Source organism: Scardinius erythrophthalmus (assembly GCF_964197995.2).
Source record: "Scardinius erythrophthalmus genome assembly, chromosome: 15".
Taxonomy (NCBI): domain Eukaryota; kingdom Metazoa; phylum Chordata; class Actinopteri; order Cypriniformes; family Leuciscidae; genus Scardinius; species Scardinius erythrophthalmus.
The window spans coordinates 1,145,776-1,168,341 of record NC_138235.1 but is presented as its reverse complement, the minus strand read 5'-3'; positions in this window follow the sequence as shown (position 1 = coordinate 1,168,341).

Below are 22,566 nucleotides of genomic sequence, written 5' to 3'. Positions count from 1 at the left end.
CGGCAGTGAATGATAACTTAATCAGTCATGGATGGGTATTTATTTAGGTGTTTTGGACTTGCCCCTATTTTGCACTTTCTCCAATTCATAAGTAATGAGTGCACCGTATTTGGTTTAGCTCATTTTAGCAGTTCATAGTTGAGCAAAACTGCCATTTTCTGTCGATTCTCGTTTTCCACACATTTGGCCGTAAAGTCACTTAATTCTGTGTGTGTTTTACAGTTATCAGTGTATAACTGTTGTAATTTTGCGTTTGTTCAGAAAATGACGTGGATGGAGAAATAGTGGACTGTGGACTCACTGAAGCCATGGTTGGCTACCTGTTTGATGGTTCCTTCAAAAAGCAACTAAAATTTCAACAATTTGTACGCCAATATAAGGAGTCTGAGACCACTGTTGTATTAGAGCCCGTACCAGTTGAAGTCGTTCAGTCTACGGAAGAACCCCAGCCTCATCCATTCACTAATCCAAGGTAAGGGCAGCATTATGAGGGTCCCGTTTTCACAAGATAAATGTGTAAATGGTAAATGTGTTCTACAAGAGTTTGTCTGCTCGTTTGGGCTTTTGCTGAATGGTGAATTTTATCTGTTTTTATGCAATAGGATCCACCCACAATTGACCCTTCGCAGGGAGTTTGATTGACAGGCGATCTGACCAATCATAATCCGCCGTTTTTGTATGACAAAGCAATCAGGAGAGTTAGTAGATTAACGTTGGAGGATTTAAACTCGGAAAAAAGGAGTGTACTGATGCCTTTCCGCAGTTAAAACAACACTTCTCCTTATATTAATTTGATGCTATAAGTTAACTAGAAGGAAGAGATGATCGGTTCACGAGCATCTTTAACTGAGGCTCTACAGTGATCTATCTTAAAGTTATTTTTTACGTTGTTTATTGTTTTAATTTATTTAAAAAATGACCCAAATTTTAAAGTTGTGACTTTGTTTCATATCAAAGTAACCTGGTCTGTCCTGTCTGTCAGCGCGTTGTCAGTGTCCTCTCTGCTCCGCAATGTATTTTTCAGCGCGTGAGAGTAAAGTTATTATAATAAAAAAACGCATCATATTTAATTAATAGCCTACTACCAGCTGATAGGGCTCTCTGTATGTTTACAGCATTAGGTGAGTTGTTTTTTTTCTTGAGAAAAAGTAAAGTAATATTTATCCAAATGAGTCAATATTAAATAAAATCACAATAATTGAATTGAAATAATAAAAAAGCGTAGCTTACCAGAAATTGTACCATGTAAACATTGTAACATGTTGTCACTAAACCTAATAAAATTCAGTTTAGTTACTAAAATGTTAGTGACAATCACAATACACTTATTGTGATGCAATTTTTTTTACAATTATTTTTACATTTATTTTTTATGTATTTAAATTTTCTGTGCATAATTTATTTTAAACTACATAAATGCCATTATCTGTACCGTATCCCAACTGTTACAATAAAATATCAGTTGAGCAATATAACATGCATTTTTATTCAGTATATAAGCGATATTTTGCTTTTTATGTTAAAGACACTATTGATACCATGAGAAATTTAGATTCTCAGGAAAATAGCCGCTTATCAGTTAATCGTTAATCGATCGATAAGGTCAATCAACTAATGATTAATGAATTAATCGATAATTTGCATCCCTAGTTGTGACCCTTCTCGGCCACCGTACACCTTTCATATTTGGTCATTTTTTAAAAGAAATTTAAACAATAAATACCGTTTTGTGGCTCTTTAATGTGTCTGTCAGATCACTGTAGAGTCTCAGTTAAAGCTGCTCGTGAACCGATCATCTCTTCCTTTTAGTTCAGTTATAGCAGTAAACATGAATGAACATAAGAAGGAATGTTGTTTTAACCGCGGAAAGGCATCAGTACACTCTGTTTTTCAAGTTCAAATCCTCCCATGTTAATCTACTATCTCTCTTGACTGCGTGCTCTGACAAAATGGTGGATGGCGAAGTATTTTGGCCAGATCACCTGTCAATCAAGCTCCCTGCGAAGGGTCAATTGGTAACTGATGTATTTGATGTTGTATTGCAGTGGTGAAGCAGCTCACAGGAGACTACCCCTTGTGACTGTCATTCCAACCTTTCCCAAAGATGTCCAGGCGAGACTTGACACCAAGGAACCGTGTCACACAATTCCAAAAGTACGCAACAAAATAATCACAACGCTGTATGAAATGATGGCAGAATACACCCTGTAAGTATAACAATTATTACCACCTCTGCTACTACAACTGTACTACTTAAGATCAATTCACAATCTATGTAGACCATAAGACAAAATCAAAAGATTGATTTAGTTTGTTTCTGCCTTTGTGCTAGGTATCCAACTAATGCAGAGTATATTCAAGTCGCCAAGGCTCTGATTGTGAAATACCCTGTCCTGAGTGATAAGGAGGGAAATGGCTATGTAAGTTGCATTGTTCTTAAGCCATTGATTGATCTGTTTGCATAATCCTCAAGATATTGTTACTTAATCTTTTACTTGCTGGAATATGCCAAAAAGTCTCCGTGTTTTTTTACTAGCACACCTGGCACATGTCCCTAAAGAGGAAGTTTAAAGCAGAACGTGTCCCTCTTGTCAGCGACAGTGAAGTCAGAAAGCTGAAAGAGAAGTTTGGCCATACAAAACAGTCCAGATCCACCAGTGCATCTGCAAGTTTCTGTCGAAAGTCTGCTAGTGTAGCATATGTAAGCCCACTGCCATATACATATTTTACACACACACATATACATATATCTTTTTTTTTTTAAGTCGCTTTTACATTTTCACTTAGTGCAGGACAATGTAAGGTAGATATTACATTTGAATTCTTTTTCACATATGCTTACTCTTTCACTGACTGAACATAGACATGTGCCGGTATTCAGTAATGCGATAAATCGCGGTAATGAATATGCACGATATTGTTATCGCGGGCACTTCAAAATACCGTGAAAAATAATAGATCAGAATTTATATTTATAGAACACGCACACAATTCTAAACAAAAGATTGATGCCTGTGTGAACATTATATAAATAGTCTCCTCTTGGCCAGGGTAGAGTGATAGTCCCGTTAGTAATATAGACATGTATGCGTGTGTGTTTGAGTGTTTAATTACAATTTCATACAAGATCCATGATAACAAGACATGTGATACAAGGTTAATGGTTTAAACATTCATTTTGCATTTTCCTTTTTTATTTCAATAATGTCATGATTCATGTGCGTGGTGTCTTCTTCAATAACCTGTCTTGTTTGTTATGTTTAATCCAAACGGACGGTTCATTGAGTGGCCTCCTGGCATGAAAGATTGCCAGAAGGTTTTGAGTGTGGCAAAGCCAGTCGTGCTCAGGATCCACAGGGACCTCATAAACACAGAGAAGATGCAGTAAAGATATTTAGGCTATAATGTTACGAAAGATTCTATTTCAAATAAATGCTGTTCTTTTGAACTTTCTATTCATCAAATAATCATAGTTTCCATAAAATTATGAACATTGATAATAATCAGACATGTTTCTTGAGCAGCAAATCATTATATGTGACCCTGGATCACAAAGCCAGTCACAAGTCACACGGCTATATTGTGGCATTGTGGCAATAGCCAACAATACATTGTATAGGTCAAAATTATTGATTTATTGATATTAAATAAAGATCATGTTTCATGAAAATATTTTGTAAATTATTTTTTTTTGTTTAGATTTTTTTTTGCACTGGCCAAATATTGTTCTATCTTAACAAATCATACATCAATGGAAAGCCTATTTATTCAGCTTTCATATGATGAAAATCTCAAATTTACCCATGTGACCCATTGAGTGGTTTTGTGGTCTAGAGTTACATATTAGAATGATTTCTGAAGGATCATGTGACACTGAAGACTGGAGTAATGATGCTGAAACTTCAGCTTTGATCACAGGAATAAATTACACTTTACTGTATATTCACATAGAAAACAGATGATTTATACTGTAATAATATTTCACTCTTCTCCTATCAAGGTACTCTGCTCTTGCTGCAGGGTCAGATTTTTTTGCTTGGCAGTGGCATCTGGTAAAATAGATTAAAATAGTTTTAAATAGGCAATAATAAATACATTACTAATAAATGCATAATTACTAAACTGACATTACATGCTCTATTTATTTATTTTTTTGTTGCATTTTTCTCATATTGTAAAAAGAGAAAACAAAAACTCTATGAAATATATAAAAAATCCCAAATTGCATAAAAATCTTTTCCAAATGATACCAAAGTAATTTTTGTATATAAACCATCAATTGAATATAAAAGTCAACTGCCAACCTAGGACATATATCTATCATGGAAAACAGTCTGCAGTGGTCGCACCACATGATATTTGGTCGCACCACACAGTGTTAATTTTGACAGCAAATTTTGATTTAGTTTTAGTCATAGTCTTTTGACTAAAATGCCATTTAGTTTTAGTCATATTTTAGTCATCTGAATTGTTTTAGTTTTAGTCTAGTTTTAGTCGACGAAATACAATAAGATTTTAGTCGACTAAATCTACAGTAGATTTTATTTAATTATTTTATGAATTAAATATAATTAATCCTTATTAAAGCTATTAACGAGCAGTGCATGCTTTTCTCTTTTTCTTTTGTTGCTTGATCAATATTAAGGACACAGGACACATCAGGTTTATTACCCACTGTCACTTTAAGACATCGGATCATGTCCAATGACATGCGGATCCAATGCACTGATGCACATACGATACACTCACAGCTGTTTAAGACATAACCGACATAATTTACGTGAATACTCTCCAAAACGGACATTTAGACATAATATTTTTGTGTATTTGTCCATTCAGACACGAAAGAGAGCTCAATTCTGTACTCGTGCGCTGTATAGGTGTCTATGTGCGTGGCTGCACGCTTCGGGTCGTGTGTGTGCACAGAAAACCGTACAGAATAGAGCTCTTTTTTTGCGTTGTCACTCTTATTCAGATCTTCATGTCTGCTCTACTCATTCTCCCAGACGTTTACATGTTTTAACGTTTTATGAGACATGCAGCGCATGCCAACTTGTGTGCCGCTGGGTAGATCACGTTACAGTACAATTGTGCACATCTACCACAAACGCAGGACATCAGACTGGATCGCTTCCCAAATCGTCACTATCTAACATTTTCGTCTAGTTTTTATTTGTTTACGAAAATGTCAGTAGATTTTTGTCATAGTTTTTGTCATTCAAAACTAGTTTTTATTTAGTTATCGTCTCGTTTTCACAAAGGTTTATTTTTTTTTTCAATTTGAGAGAATTACAAACCTGCTTGCTGCTTCCATGGGTCCTTGGTAAATTGGTATATGATGTAACTTCCTGTATTTGAATAGTTTTCAACATATAAGTCCCAAAATGGTAGTTCCTTGATGGTCGCACCACATGATATTTCATAAAATGGACATCATCGGACAAAGTTTGTCTGTATATTATGATGGAAATATAAATACAAATGCTTTGAGTTTTTTTACAGGATTACAAAACATTTTGGAAATCATGCCAAATAGTGCAGAAAATAAATATGAATAAATTTAGAGTAATTTCAAAGACGTTTTCAAAACAGTTATGGCCGGACAGTCACACCACATGATATTTTGACTTGTGGTTTTTGAAAAGTTTTTGAAAACTAAAGGTTTTTGAAAAAAAGTGAGTACAAACATGGGAGAGGTACTACAAATATACAGTATATTTATTAACTGGTTTTTACCTGAAAAAATGCAATCAGACAGAAAATGTAGGAGTCACGTCACTGACCCAGATACATCTACATGTACGACATTAGGCTTCATGTTACTCCAATCTCATTTCATAACGTACATTTGAGTCTGGCACCAGTTCAACATGTCTTACCTTAAAAATCTTCTCATCTTCAAATCGTGTTCTTCTATTTCTTCTTAGGTAAATCCAAGGTAAACAGCACAGCACAAACACAGTCTTCCAAACTCGATGAAAAGCAGAGGAGTATGTTACAGGAGTCTCTGATTCTTTGTTTTGAGGTAATGAGGGTGTTTACAGGTCTGCATGGACTATTTGCATGTCAATTGCTCGTGCGTGTGTGGGCGTGGTCACTTTAGAGTTAATGAGGATCTGTACATGTCTAATTGAGAAACTGTACATGTTGTTGCTTTCATACAGATTACTTAAACAGAGAACATTTGTTTTTTTATATAATTTACATACTTTAAAAAAATAGACTTCAAGCTTTGTAAAGACATACGTCTTAAGTCTATGACAAACATTCACTGAGTAACAGGTCATTTTCTGTCACGTTTCAGAATGAACTTCACATTGAGAGAGACGGCAGAATGCGCATCATGTTTATTTTCTTTATTTTACTTTGTTTTTGAGTGTACACAAATAAAAGAAGACATTTAACAGTTTTGAATGATGTATAACACTTATGACAAAAATCGATGGAGTTAACTGAGTCTCTTTTGCATTGATAAGAAAAAAGCGAGACAATTGCGCCGGCGCGACGGCTGACCCCAGAGGGTAAGCAGCAGTAGGTACTGTATATTATTAGTTTAACCACTGTAAGATGTGAAAGAGAACTTGGTTTAATACTCACGGGATGCTCCGTCTGACATCCAGATTTCTGTGCGCATGCTTAGGATGTGTGCGCTCTGAAAACCATATATCAGCAGTTTAGACTGATATGACTTTAAAACACATACATATAATAAACTTTCATGATGATGATGAACTGTAATGTCACATGAGCGTGATGGCGATAGAGATGATAATCAAAACCAAACAGATGTTTTCGTTTTTGGCAGAGTAAAGCTGAGCTGTAAACGATGGGGGCGGAGCAGCAGCAGCTCATTTGCATTTAAAGACACATGCACGAAAACAGCATGTTTTTGCCTCAACTCAAAAATGTGCATTTACAACATGGTATAATAAATTATCTGTGAGGTATGGTATTTTGAGCTGAAACTTCACAGGCATTCTGGGGACACCCGAGACTTATATTACATCTTGTAAAAGGGGGCATAATAGGTTACCTTTAATATAACTACAATTGTTTTCAGGTGAAAGAAGAAACTCATACACCTAGGATGGCTTGAGGGCAATGTGATCATTTTCATGTTTTGGGCGAACTAATATTTTAAGTTTGAAGGAAAAAGAAATTCAAAAATTTTGTAAAAACTTGTTTTAAAAGCATGCATCAGGTATGTTAAAATGTACATAGTGTATCCATTTTTACGAAAGTTAAGACTTAATGTACCTGAATGTGTCAAATGGTGTAACTGCCAAAGAATGAGAACTATTAAATATTTTATCCACCTAGACGGCATGTAGGTGTACATACATGTATAGAAATAAATACTTAATTTTAATATATCACACAAAAATAGATATTATTAGTTATCTCTGCGTACTTTTTAAAGTGTTTTTGCAATATTTGGCAGGACATATGCTGAAAACACCAGTTTTCTAAATAATCTTTGACAAATGATGTAAAAATTGTTAAAAAAACATGTTATTACACTAACTAGATTATTACATTTATTCCACATTAATTCTCCTGTATATAATTATATTTTTATGAAAAATACTGGTTACGCCAATTGACAAAAAACAGTTACACCACATGACCATGTTGCTTCTAGAGTCAAAGGCCATTGTTTGTTGAAGAAATTGTGACTGAAAATCAAGCATGACAGTCAACAAGTTCAGCAGAACTAGTTTTATTTTTGTCAATGCTGAAAAAGAAAAACTGAAAAGAGCTAATGAGGTTCATTCTTGTGTTACACAGCACGTTTGAACCAGGGTTATTATAGTTTTGCATTTTTCATTAGTGTTTATTTTTGTTTCGTTTTGACTTTTTGTTTTCAAATTCAGTTTAGTTTTAATTAGTTTTTAAAGTGTGTTTGCTAGTTTAGTTTTTAGTTTTTGAAAATGCTTAGTTTTAGTTTAGTGTTTATTAGTTGTAGTGTTAGTTTTAGTTTTTTTTTTTTTTTTGTAATTTGAATTCAAAATTCACACCCCATTGAAATTCTTTACCTCTTACAAAATCCACACGCCATACCAAAAATCTACACATCTTCTATACAGAATTCACACCCTATACAAATGCCACAGCTGTACAATTATAACACCCTATACTAAATTTACCCTGTACAGTCAATAGCCTACTCATCTGGATTGAAGCAGCAAACATTCAGTGTAAAAGTAAAAAAAATTACATAACATTATTTAATATTTGAATCACAACTTATATAGTGTGTTTTGACATCGACAACCACAACCAAAAAGTGCATTTTACCTCAAACTTGCAACTAGTTAACTTTCTAAAGAAGGCGCAATCGCTTCTCGGGTCGACATTAACACACTAACAAAATTATATTCAGAATTTAAAATATTTTTATACCACTTTTTAATGTGTGATTGTGTAAAGGTGTTCACGAGATAGAGATACCAACCTTTCGCGAACTTGCTTTCAACGTCAAACGAACACTCGTTCTCATGAAGATGCGGTGTGCACAGAGGGGAGGGGCTGTGTGTGTGTGTGTGTGTGTGTGTGTGTGTGTGTGTGTGTGTGAGAGAGACACACACATGAGAGACGGAGGGAGAGCAGGGAAAGGAAATGCAGCTGAACGAATACGCTGCGTGTTTTAAATAGCGTTAAAAAATTAAAGACATTGACAAAGACGAAAACTAAGGACATTTACTCTATAATTCTATTTTATTTTAGTTAGTTTTGCCAAACACACATACAGTTTTAGTTAGTTATCGTTTATTTATTTATTTCAACAGGGACAATGTGCAAAAAATGTGCGATAATGATATTTATGACGATATAAAAAAATATATATATGAAACAACGTTTTATTGGTGTTTGCAGCTGGCTGGCAGCAGCATTAGTGCAAAAAAAAGTATAACATAACTCCTTAACATTTTAGTTTAACAATAACTAAAGTAATAACTTAACAATATTAACAATAACTCCAGGAGCCTGCACAATATTGTCAGCTAATAAAATTGACCTAAACTTTTAAGTACAAATGTAAACAAACAGCGCGATCCAAACAAACCTTCAAAATGTAAAACACTCACTGCTTATATTATATATTTAAAAAAATGCTATCACAACTTAACAGTTGCCTTGCATCTTTTTTGGATTAGCATCAAATGAGGTATATCAGTGTTAAAATTATTGCATTGCCTCTAATTCTGTGTGCAAACAAAAAATGGATATACCATTGAAGGATTACAAATTTAAGAATATGTTTAAGATCTGCTGATCCTACTTCCTTACATAAAATCACATGAAAAACTAAGGTGAACTACACTGTATTGGGCATTCAAGGTGAACATGATGGCATCAATTTACTGATCAGAAGTCAGCTGTAAGTCAGCTGTCTAAACATTGTAATAGTCAGGGGTTTTGTTAGTCTTTGATCTTCCAACTAAGAGTTGAACTGTGTGTGAATGTTTACCTAGTCTTAGTTCTCTTACGAGAGGTTCTCTCGTATTTGCGTAAGCTAGCTTACGCTACGGGAAAAGTCATCTTTTCTCGAGATACTGAAGCCAAAAATTATCCTAATTTTTCATATATTGTCAACGCAGTGCAGCAGGCAGCACAGCAGAGCTAGAGCGGGCAATACTGCGCGCTCATTGGCTGCCGCGCGGCAACTGCTTAAGCCTACCAGTGAGCCCCGCGTGACGTCACGCCCAATGAGGGCGCGCGCGCCCTCGCGCGTCTCAGAGCGTATATAAGGAGGGCTCGGAGGCTGAAATCTCTGATTTCTGTCTCTTCAGCGAAGCACTCGCATCGCTGCTCTCCGAGAGAAGCCGCCGCCGTCGAAAAAGCACCGAGCCAGCTTAGGTAAGCGCCTGAGGAAGCCGGACGATTTCTCGCCGCCTTCAGCCTGCCGTGCCAGCTCAGCTATCCGGCGACATATCCTTTTCTGCTGTGTGTGTGTGTGTTCGTTCTCTTCACCACTAAAAGAGCAGAGGCGTTTGTTGCAAAATGCCTCACAATTCCTGCGGCTCCTGCCGCTCTCACCTCAGCGACGGAGACCGCCACATGATCTGCGCTCTCTGCCTGGGACGTGACCACGCCGCCGTTGCTTTCTCTTCAGGCGGCTGTGAATTCTGCGAGGAACTGCCGATGTCGACCCTGCGGGCTCGACTCGCCTTGTTCAACGCCGACTCCGCTCCAGTCTCCGGGCCGCGCAAGAAGAAGCGCCACTCTCAGAGACCACCGGAGTCCGAGACGCGAGTCAGGCTTTCGCCGGAGGCCCTCCCGCAAGCCTCGCTCTCTCCTTCTCCGCCCCCGCTTCCCGACGTGCAGCCGCCGGCTACCGCCCGCGATGCCGTCGCCTCAGGGGATGAAGCGGAGGATGACGCGCTACTGGACAGCTGCTCTCAACTGGCGTCAGACAGCGAAGCATGGTCCGGTTCGCACCGCTCCGCCGCTTCCTCTACTCACGAGTCTGGGAGAACCCATGCCAGTGTGGGCGCCGAGCTTCTCCGCCTCCTCACTATGGCCGTCGAAAACCTGGGCCTCAATTGGTCCCCGCCTGCGGCGCCCGCGCCGAACAGGCTCGACGGGTTCTTTCTGCCCAGCCGCCGCCAGTCACCAGCGTCTAGATCAGCGCCCTTTCTGCCGGAGCTTCACGCAGAGCTTTCTAAGTCGTGGGACGCTCCAGTTTCGGCCAGACTTCGCTCTCCAGCCTCAGCGACCCTCTCGCACATGGACGGAGCCGCGGAGAAGGGATACTGCAACATCCCTCCGGTCGAACAGGCGGTCGCAGCGCACCTTTGCCCCCCATCCGCGAGATGGCGTTCAAAGTCTGCCCTCCCGTCTAAGGCCTGCAGGACCACTTCAGCCTTTGTCAGCCGCGCTTTCACCGCCGCTGGTCAAGCCGCTTCAGCCCTGCACACTATGGCGGTCCTTCAAATCTTCCAGGCAGACCTCCTTCGTCAGCTGGAAGAAAAGGGCCCGGAACAGACCGCATTGACAGACCTGCGCAGCGCGACGGATCTCTCCCTTCGCGCTATGAAGACTGCAGCTCAGGCTATTGGGCGTTCGATGGCTTCCCTGACCATCACAGAGCGCCACCTCTGGCTGACGTTGGCTGACATGGGAGAGGCAGAGCGGTCCGTTTTTCTTAATGCCCCGCTTTCCCCCACCGGTTCAGATCTCATAAAGCCCCATGCCCCTGGCGGTGTGCTAATAAAGAGTCATGTGCCCGCTTTTCAGCGCTCACACTCGCTTGTAAACACCCCCGTGCTAGAGACCGTGTCAGTGTGCACCGCTCAGCCGGTCGACAGTATCAGCGAGCCCCCGCTCCCCAGCACGGCTCCCTGCCGACCTTTCGGGTCTCTTGCCCCGCGCAGGGCAGCGGGCGAGACCCGGAGGCCATTCGACCCCTAGCTATGAGTGCGGATGCATGGAAAGCTATTCCGGGCGTGTCGAACTGGGTACTGAGCACTATAATACAGGGCTACTCGCTTCAGTTCCGCCGCCGTCCTCCGCGCTTTCGAGCACGCGTCGAGACGAAGGTGAATGCAGAGGCAGCTCATCTGCTTCACGCAGAGATAGCGAATCTGTTGCGGAAAGGGGCTATAGAGAAAGTTCACCCTTCTTTAACCGAGGCAGGCTTTTACAGCCGCTATTTCCTCGTTCCCAAGAAGGACGGAGCGCTCAGACCTATATTAGATCTGAGATGTTTGAACAAAGCTCTCGTGAGCCGGCCGTTCAAGATGCTCACTACCAGACAAATTCTCGCGCATATTCGCCCGAGGGACTGGTTTATCTCTCTCGATCTGAAAGACGCATATTTTCAGATTCAGATTATACCCCGTCACAGGCCATTCTTGAGATTCGCCTTCGACGGCCAGGTATATCAATACACCGTCCTTCCGTTCGGTCTATCCCTGGCACCCCGTACATTCACGAAGTGCATGGATACGGCGCTCGCTCCCCTGAGATCACAGGGGTTGCGAATTCTGAACTATCTGGACGACTGGCTCATTATAGCACAGTCAGAGGAAGAGCTCACTTCCCACAAGATGACGCTTCTCAGTCATTTAGAAAGCCTGGGTCTTTCGGTGAACTGGGCCAAGAGCACGCTATCCCCCAGCCAGTCAATATCCTTTCTGGGATTAGAACTGGACTCGGTGGCCATGACGGCCAGGCTGTCGACACAGCGCGCGCGCTGTATTCGACTCCTCGCCGCGTCTTTTTAAAAAGACAGGTGTTTCCCCCTGAGAATGTTTCAGAGGATGTTGGGACATATGGCGTCAGCCGCAGCAGTTCTGCAGCTGGGTCTGCTACGAATGCGCCCGCTTCAATGCTGGCTGAATGCGAGAGCGCCCCGCAAAGCGTGGGTCTCAGGCTGTGCCCGAATCAGAGTGACCCAGGGCTGTGTTTCAGCCCTGCAGCCCTGGCTGGCAGCCGACTGGTACCAGCAGGGAGTGACGCCGGGAGCGATCTCTCACTGCAAACTGATCTCAACAGACGCATCCAACATGGGTTGGGGAGCGCTTCACGAGGGCAGACCGGTCTACGGCCACTGGTCAGACCAGGAGAAAAGCCTTCACATAAACTGTTTGGAGATGCTAGCGGTCGAGAAGGCGCTCAAACACTTCCTCCCGTATCTGCACGGGCACCACGTGCTAGTCCGTACGGACAACATGTCAGTGGTGTCTTATGTGAACCGTCAGGGTGGAACCAGATCCAGAACTCTGTGCGCTCTGACAGAGCGTCTTCTGATCTGGGCACAGGGACCGTTGTGCTCGCTGAGAGCCGCACACGTGCCCGGTCACCTGAACGACGGACCAGACAGGCTGTCCAGAGACAACGTTCCCCCCGGGGAATGGGCTCTACACGGCCAGACAGTACAAATGCTGTGGCGTCGCTTTGGCGAAGCAGAAGTCGACCTTTTTGCCACGAGCGAGAATGCTCAGTGCCAGAGGTTCTTCTCAAAAAGCGAGGACGAGCTGGCCCAAGTCTGGCCCAGCTGCCCGCTGTATGCGTTTCCCCCGATCTCGATGCTGCCGCAAGTGTTAGCAAAGATCAGGGAGGCACGCTCCGCGGTGCTCCTCATAGCCCTGCGCTGGGAGAACCAGTTTTGGTTCCCAGAGCTGACGGCGCTGTCAGATGCAGCCCCGTGGCCGATCCCGGTGAGGAGAGACCTTCTCTCTCAAGCCCGGGGCTCAATTCTACATCCCCACCCAGAGCATTGGTCTCTGCATGCGTGGGTAATCAACGGATATTCGTTGATCTGCCAGAAGGGGTAGTTAACACGATTGCGCAGTCCAGAGCCCCCTCGACGAGGCGGCTCTATGCGTCTAAATGGTCGGTGTTTAACGTATGGTGTACGGGTAAGGGCTTGAATGCTCAATCTTGTGGAGTTCCACAGGTCTTGAACTTCCTCCAAGAGCTTCTGGGCGCGGGCAGGTCCCCCTCCACGCTCAAGGTTTACGTTGCGGCGATTGCTGCGCTCGCCGACTCGGCGCGCGGCCGCGCACTGGGAAGAAACGAGCTCATTACCCGCTTCCTACGAGGGGCCAGGAGGATGAATCCTCCACGGCCGCCCTCAGTGCCCATTTGGGATTTGTCTTTGGTCCTAGAGGCCCTGAAAGCTCATCCCTTCGAACTCCTAGACTCGGCGGAGTTGAAATACCTGACGTTCAAAACCGTTTTTCTGTTAGCCCTGGCTTCAGTGAAACGCGTGGGTGACTTACACACGCTGTCAGTGAGCGCTACGTGTCTTGAGTTTGGTCCTAATGACTCTTTAGTCATTCTCAAACCAAAGCACAGTTATGTCCCCAAAGTGTTGGGTACTCCGTTTAGAGCTCAAATCATTTCCCTGTCTGCTCTGCCGTCAGGCAGCGGGGATGACAGCAGTCTTCTTTGCCCTGTTAGGGCTCTAAGGCATTACATCACACGCTCCGCCGCCTTCAGGCTTTCGGAGCAGCTCTTTGTTTCGTTCGGAGGGCGCACCAAGGGTTCCGCCGCCTCGAAACAGACGTTGTCCAGATGGATAGTCGACGCTATTGCTACTGCCTATGCGTCCAAAGACCTGCAATGCCCCCTGGGCATACGGGCTCATTCCACCAGAGGCATGGCCTCGTCGTGGGCATGGTCCAGAGGAATTTCCATTCAGGACATTTGTATGGCGGCAGGCTGGGCCTCCCCCTCTACATTTGTTAGGTTTTATAACCTGGAAGTTCCCGCCTTGCAGGCTAAACTTTTGTCAGTCTAAGCCGAGTATATCAAGTCAAGTCAAGTTTATTTATATAGCGCTTTTCACAACATAGATTGTATCAAAGCAGCTTCACAGTAATAAATTAAAACAATACATCAATGTTTGTTTCTAGTGGAACGTCCACGTTTGGTAATGCTGATCAATAGTATCGTTGATTGATTAATTAAATTAAATATCCCCAAATATCCCCAACTGAGCAAGCCAAAGGCAACAGTGTCAAGGAACCGAAAAACTCCATCAGGTGACCTAATGGAGAAAAAAAACCTTGGGAGAACCCAGGCTCAGTCGGGGGCCAGTTCTCCTCTGGCGTTTATGAACTAGAGGTCAAATTTACCTGTCAGATTAAAAGAATTATATAAATGCCTGGCTGAAGAGATACGTCTTTAATCTAGTTTTAAACTGGGAGAGCGAGTCTGAGTAACGAACAGTATCAGGAAGGCTATTCCAGAGTTTTGGAGCTAAATGTGAAAATGCTCTCCCTCCTTTGGTGGACCTAGATATCCTAGGTATGACCAAAAGCCTCGAATTTAGTGATCTTAAAGAGCGCGATGGATTATAGGGCGATAGAAAATCGGTTAAATAGACTGGAGCTAAGCCGTTTAGGGCTTTATAAGTCAGTAGCAATACCTTGTAGTTAATACGGAACTTTATAGGTAACCAATGTAGTGATGATAAAATTGGTGTTATATGATCATATTTTCTTGATCTAGTTAGAACTCTTGCGGCGGCATTTTGGACTAACTGTATCTTGTTTATTGAGGTTGCAGGACAACCAGCTAATAAAGCATTACAGTAATCTAGTCTCGAGGTCATGAATGCATGAACTAACTTTTCTGCATCAGAAACTGATAGCATGTTACGTAGCTTAGCAATGTTTCTAAGGTGGAAAAAGGCTGTTCTTGTAACATATGAAATATGATTTTCAAAAGACAGGTTGCAGTCTAGTATAACACCCAGGTCTTTTACTGTAGAGGATGAAGTAACAGGACATCCTACTATGTTAAAGTTGTATTGTGAGAGGTTTTGTGGGTGGTTTTTTGAACTGATGATTCGTACCTCTGTCTTGTCTGGATTTAATAAAAGAAAATTGCGCGTCATCCAATCTTTTATATCTTTAACACACTCTGTCAATTTGGAGAATTTAGCGTTTTCATCTGGCCGTGATGAAATATAGATTTGAGTGTCATCAGCATAACAATGGAAACTAATTCCATGTTTCCTTATAATATTTCCAAGTGGCAGCATATATATTGAGAATAATAGAGGGCCCAACACAGATCCTTGCGGCACTCCATAGTTTACTGGAGTTATGATCAATTTTTCTCCATATAAATAAACAAAATGGTAGCGGTCAGATAAATAAGATCTAAACCAGCTTAATGCTTGTCCTTTAACACCAGTATAATTTTGTAGTCGATCTAAGAGTATTGTATGATCTATAGTATCGAACGCAGCACTAAGATCAAGTAAAACTAATATTGAGATACAGCCTTGGTCAGAAGCTAAAAGTAAATCATTTGTGATTTTAACGAGCGCAGTTTCAGTGCTATGATGCAGCCTGAACCCAGACTGAAACTTTTCATAGGTGTCATTTTCTTGCAAGAAAGAGCCTAGTTGAGCGGATACAACTTTTTCTAGTATTTTAGACATAAAAGGTAGATTTGAAATAGGTCTATAATTTGCTAGATTATGTGGATCTAATTGTGGTTTCTTAATGAGAGGTTTTATAACTGCCAGTTTAAATGTTCTTGGAACATAACCTAAAGATAAAGACGAGTTAATAATATTGAGGAGAGGCTCTTCCCCTAATGGTAACACTTCTTTCAATAGTTTAGTTGGTATCGAATCTAGTAAACATGTTGTTGTTTTAGATGAGGTGATAAGTTTATTTAACCTGTTAACCGTTGCCAGTGCGCCCGCACTGAGTCGATACCTTTAATATGAATTATGCGCGTCAGCCGGTTTCATTCATAAAAAAACTCTGTGCTGTCGTCATGACAGCGATTCACAAAACAACGTCCCTCAGGGCTTTTAGCTCAAAAATGTGCAGATTTGGAGAAATATTGATAGATTCTCATAGGTTTACATCAGATTTCTATTGACAGGAATAATATTTATTGAATTTATACCCAAATGCGTCGATGTAATCTTTATGAGCGTTTGGCACTCTCATTTACTGTGTTTTCAATTCATACCAATAGCCTGAGGGCGCTATATGCACAAGAATAACCCATATATGGATTATGAAGAAGAGCCATAATCATGTGACATTCCAGGACGTCACAGATACACACAAAGCTACAGAGATTGCGCTGTATAACATGCAGATAAAGATGTTTTGAAGACAATAAACATGATTGCAATGATATTTGAGTTACCTGTGTTTTTCAAGCCATGCCAGGTATTTTCATAATAATAGATTATATTTATAATGTAATGCTAATCTATATAGACCATCATTGTGCAGAATATGATCAAATAGTATATTTTCTGTCAGATTTTTTTATCTGATGTCAAATTAGATCACAGAAGATTATTTAAAACACTTCACTTGCGTTTTAAAGTAAGTTTGGAGCACAAACATGGTTTTAATCTCATAAATTGTCATGTATTGATGGTGTGCTAAGCTAACATGCTAGCTAGCTCTAGGTGCTTCTATCTTGAAAAAAAATTAACTAATTAACTAAATACAGAGTTTTAGACTTATCATCTTCATATTTTAAATATAATATGGTCAGACAAGTGGCTTAAGCTGCAGTGCATTTCTAGATTGCTACAGTGTCAACTTCTATTTTATTTTCATGAAGATGTTTCATAAAAATAAATTTCTAATAACTTTACAAAACTTTAAAGCTATTTATAACAATTTTTTTCATTATGACAATAATTAATTCTACATTTACAATAAACTGCCAGGTGTCAGCTTTCAAATGAGATCATACTTGTGCTTTTAGTACAAAGGGTTCATGAAATGTATCTGTTTCAGTTTGGGTATGTCATTTCTGGGGATTTTTCAAAAGTGGGGTTGCAGCTTAATAGGTTAACTCTTTTGTTCTATAGTTGTAAAGCACTGTAATTGTTCTTGCGGGGTAATAATTGAGGCTGAATTATAAGGCGCGATTGAGGATTGAACGTTTATAATTGTGGTTCTAATGTTTTCTATTTCTCAGTGAAGAACTTCATGAAATCATTACTACTAAACTGTAACAGAATATTTTGTTCAGGAGACATCTGTTTATTTGTTAGTCTAGCCACGGTGTTAAATAAAAACCTTGGATTGTTTTGGTTATTTTCTATTAGTTTGCGGAGATGCTCAGCCCTGGCCTCTTTTAGGGCCTTTTTATAACGTGACATACTGTCTTTCCATGCGATTCTAAAGACCTCTAAGTTAGTTTTTTTCCATTTACGCTCTAAAATACGGGTTTCTCTCTTTAGAACATGCGTAGTATTGTTGTACCATGGTGCTTTACTTTTCTCTCTGACCTTTTTTAATCTAATGGGTGCAACGATATCCAATGTTCCAGAGAGAATGGTGCTCATAGTGCTAGTTAATTCCTCAAGTTCATCTGTTTTGAATTATCTACGTGGATATTAAAGTCTCCAACAATTAATGCTTTATCGAAATTAACTAATAGGTCTGAGAGAAAATCTGCAAACTCTTTTAGGAAATCAGCGTAAGGCCCAGGCGGTCTATATACGGTAGCCAAGGCTAGAGATAATAGGGATGTTTTTCGAACATCTAAGAGCGTAACATTTAGTACAAGTACTTCAAACGAAATAAAAGTATAGCCCGTTTTCTGAGTAACATTGAGAATATCTCTATAGATTGTTGCAACACCGCCGCCACGACCAATCAGATGGGGCTCATGTTTATAGGAGTATCCTGATGGAGTAGACTCATTAAGACCGAAATAATCATTTGGTTTAAGCCAGGTTTCAGTAAGGCAAAGTACATCGATGCTATTATCTGTGACTATTTCATTTACAATAACTGCCTTAGGTGTGAGTGATCTAATGTTTAGAAGACCTAGCTTTAGAAATTGTTTTTGATTACTAATAGCAACATTTTCTGGTTTAATAACAATTAGATTTTTTCTAGATCCTGCAGTAGATTTATTATTTGATCTCACTAAACGAGGAATAGACACAGTTTCTATGCAATGTTCAACACTATTTATATCAGTTAAATTGGTTAAATTGGTCCAGCAGAGACTATGATTTGGACTTTTGGTTACTAGTCAAAAGGTATTTAACATTTTGGAGATGTTATCTGACAAAAGATCCGATCCAAATCTGCTTGGGTGTAAGCCATCAGCACGGTAAAGCCTAGGACGCTCCCAAAACAGATTCCAATTATTTACAAAGAGCAGTTTCTGCTCATTGCACCATGACATTAACCATTCATTTAGCGCGAATAATCTACTAAACTTTTCATGACCTAGTCGGTACGTGGGAAGCGGTCCTGACACAATGATCGTTATATCAGGCGATGTGCTGCGTATCGTATCGATCCTGAAGTCTTTCTTCAGAACCTCCGTCTGGCGCAGTCTGATGTCGGCCCCTCCCGCGTGCAGGACCACAGTTCCGACGCGCTCGTTCAGAATCTCGGGAACGCGAGCAGCGATTTCAGAAACACGAGTACCAGGAAAGCAGTGACTATGCACCTTACTTTTACCTAATGTAGCGTGGACGTGTCGAACGATGGAATCGCCGATGATCACAGCATCGCGTTCTGTTTCGCGAAGAGGGGAGAAGCGGTTTTGTGTGGATATCTCGAAAACCGGGAGGGTCGGAGAGAGTTTTCTTGGTCTAGACCTGACTCGCGTCTTCCGCTGCGGAAATATCCAGGCTTCGTGGTGGCGTGTTGGAGCCGGAGTGAACGAGACCATGGCTGATCGCGACCTCGACGCTCGGGACCGATGTTGAAAAATGCACGGAGTAGACGAGGTCGGAGTCAGCGGGTTAGTAACGTTAATCTCTGATTTGTGTGCATCGGCGCGTGATGTTTCAAGAGCCAAACGCTGGTCTATCAGCTCGGCTTTTCTCACTAAAAGGTCGTGGATCTGGTTCTCAACAGCTTCCAGCTCAGACTGCACCGCGTGCAGCTCAAATGTGTCCTCACCTGCACCAAAAGGTAGGCTACTTACATCTGATATATTCGCCATTTTAACAGATGGACAGTACGTTAAGTTAGCAACGACGCTACCAGTGATGCTATCAATATTAATACTAATTTATGACTGAAGTCTTGGATATAATCCGTCTTTTTTAGTGGTACGGGTGTAGAGTAGACGCACGAAAGGCGAAAAAATGTTTGTTTGTAAATGAGTGCGGAGAAGACGCGTTCAGCCGTGATCCACGGACGTAACCTATAAGAGTATATGCCCTGTTCATGTGTGCACAAGCTAGCCACTCGTTTTAGCTCTCCTGGTTGAGCTGCACTGGGGAATGTCAGATATATGTTAGACCGGCTGCGCCGTTCTTTCTTCCCTATCAGTGCTTCTGAACGTGTGCTGGCCCGCCCCGCTGGCCACCCGTTTTTTCCACTTATGCTTCCCGGGCTCCGGGAATGTTATGTGGATGTAGGCGCGCATGGCGTTGACAATAGGGTTCCCGTAGCGTAAGCTAGCTTACGCAAATACGAGAGAACCTCTCGTAAGAGAACGATACTAGGTTACTTGCGTAACCACGGTTCTCTCTAGAAGAGGGAATGAGTATTTGCGTTCCCTGCCGTGCTCACGCCTCGAGTTATGTCGCTTCATTCGACAGAAACCAGAGATTTCAGCCTCCGAGCCCTCCTTATATACGCTCTGACGCGCGCGCCCTCATTGGGCGTGATGTCACGCGGGGCTCACTGGTAGGCTTAAGCAGTTGCCGCGCGGCAGCCAATGAGCGCGCAGTATTGCCCGCTCTAGCTCTGCTGTGCTGCCTGCTGCACTGCGTTGACAATATATGAAAAATTAGGATAATTTTTGGCTTCAGTATCTCGAGAAAAGATGACTTTTCCCGTAGCGTAAGCTAGCTTACGCAAATACTCGTTCCCTCTTCTAGAGAGAACTGTGGTTACGCAAGTAACCTAGTATCGTTCTCGTGACCATGTGTTTGTTTATACAATTTGGGGGGTACCATTATCTCAGTTGGGGGTAATTGCCTCTATTGTCTTTAGATGATTAGATTCAGTAGTCATCCCTAAAGGCTGTGTGTAAGTTCAGCTCCTTTAAGGACAGCCCACTGAAATGCCTATAAAGAAATCATGTAAAGTTACGTTAGTCAGATTATGTTGGACGAACCGCAGCCGCGCTCAATAAAGAATAACTTTGTTTGAACGTGATCTCAACGTCTCCTGGTCTCTGCTTCGATGAAAGAAAACTTTCCAACAGGTGGTGCCGTGACCCGGATGGAGAAAAAGGAAACTCAAAGAACTTCAAGCTCAAAGAACTGAATCTTGAAACTTCAAGCACAAATAATCTCAAAGACTGAACAGTTCCAGACTAATTTTTTCTGTACAACCAACGATTCGGTGAGTTTCACTCTATTCAAAGAACCAATGCAGACCAGTACAAATTTGGTTTCCTCTGCGCCGACAGAGAAGTTAACAAACAGCTGCAGGGTTTTGTTAACTAAGTTATCCTCTAAAGTTGTCTTTTAGAGATGAAATTTATCCTCTGTTCTTGTCAGGCAGGGAAGATTAGCGTAAAGTGCTAGTAATTTGTATTATCCTTTGCTCTGGGCAAGGAAGGTTAACAATAGTTGATCTGTGTTAACGTGTACCCTCTGTTGATCAGAGAAGTTTAGTGTTTGTTTGTGTGGTAACATAGAAATTCACAAAATGAAAAGTACTAGACTGATTCCCACAACTGAGAAAGCTGGACTAGCTACACCTTTATGGTCAGATAGGGAATTCAAGTCTTTGTTATCAGAGCACATGGAATCGTGACTGAATTAGTCAGATTGAATTTGACAAAGAAATTTGGCATTGATGCAGACAAAGTATGGTCAATTGAAGATTGCAAGAAAGTGTTGGGTGCATGTATCAGGAAGAAAAATATGAAAGGATTATTTGTTGTCACAGAGATTTTAGCTTATCCATTGCAAAAGAACAAGCTCAGTGTATTGCTAAGTTAAAAGAACAGAACAAACAATTGCAGACTCACATGTCCTGTCTCAAGACAAAGGTGGGCCATAACAAGGCCTCAACCAAATGTGACTCAGAAGACCAACAGTCAGATGAAAGTTATCCTGATTTTCAGTCTTTTGATAGAATAGAGGACAATGTCAATGCAATGATGAAAGATGTAAATGCAGTTGAAGCTCAGGGAAAAGGGGTTGATCCAGTTCAATCTGCAATCCCCATACTAGCAGTCAACACAGCTTTATGTCCTAAAGATATAGCGAGAATTGCTGAAAGTTTGCCACCAGTGCAAAGAAATTTTTTCTGAGTTTAGGAGAGAGTTGTCCAAAAAGATGCGGCTCTACGATATGTCTCTAGCTGAGTCAGAATTCAATGATTTTGAAAACAATTCTGAGTTTCAAAATGCCAGAAAAGATGAATTGAGAGAGGGAGTTCTGAAAGTGTTAGCGAACATTGTTGGACCGAACGTGGACTGGTCAAAGATCACTAGTTTGGTACAGAAGAAGGGTGAAAATGTATTCGAGTACACAGAAAGATTTTGCCAGACCGCTGCAGCCTACAGCGGAATTGCTGACACTTCAGAGAAGGTGCTAGAGGATAATGGTCCCCTCGTTCGCGTATGGTTTCAGGGTCTTCTGTTAGAACATAAAAATGCATTGCCTTACTTAGAATTAACATGGTCCAGTAGAACCCTTCAAAACAACTTGGACAGGTTAGCTACTTGGGAAAGAGACTCTGATGTCAAGGCAAGAGTAAAAATGCAGCAGCATCATTTAAGGTCAATTCAGAGAAACAGAAACGCAAATGTCCTAAGAGAGAGGGCAGCTGTAATTACTGTGGTAAATCTGGGCATTGGATGAGAGAGTGTAGGAAAAACAAAAAGAACTTTAAAGAAGTTAATAAGGTTACGCAGCTTCTGCTCAGCCTGTTTGCTATTTCACTGGAGAATGGAAATGTGGCAATTCATAATTGCATTATTTTGGGAATTTTCGTAAATTTATATAAATGTTATTGCATAAGGATAATTGCATACTGCATAAGGTTATTGAAAGGCAACAATCAGGCAGGATATGCTGTTGCTTAGTACAATACGTTTCTGTCATCTGCTAACTTATTCACAGCACCTACAGGGACAGGATAGGACACACGGACAAGTGAGGTGCCCTGGGAAGAACTGAAT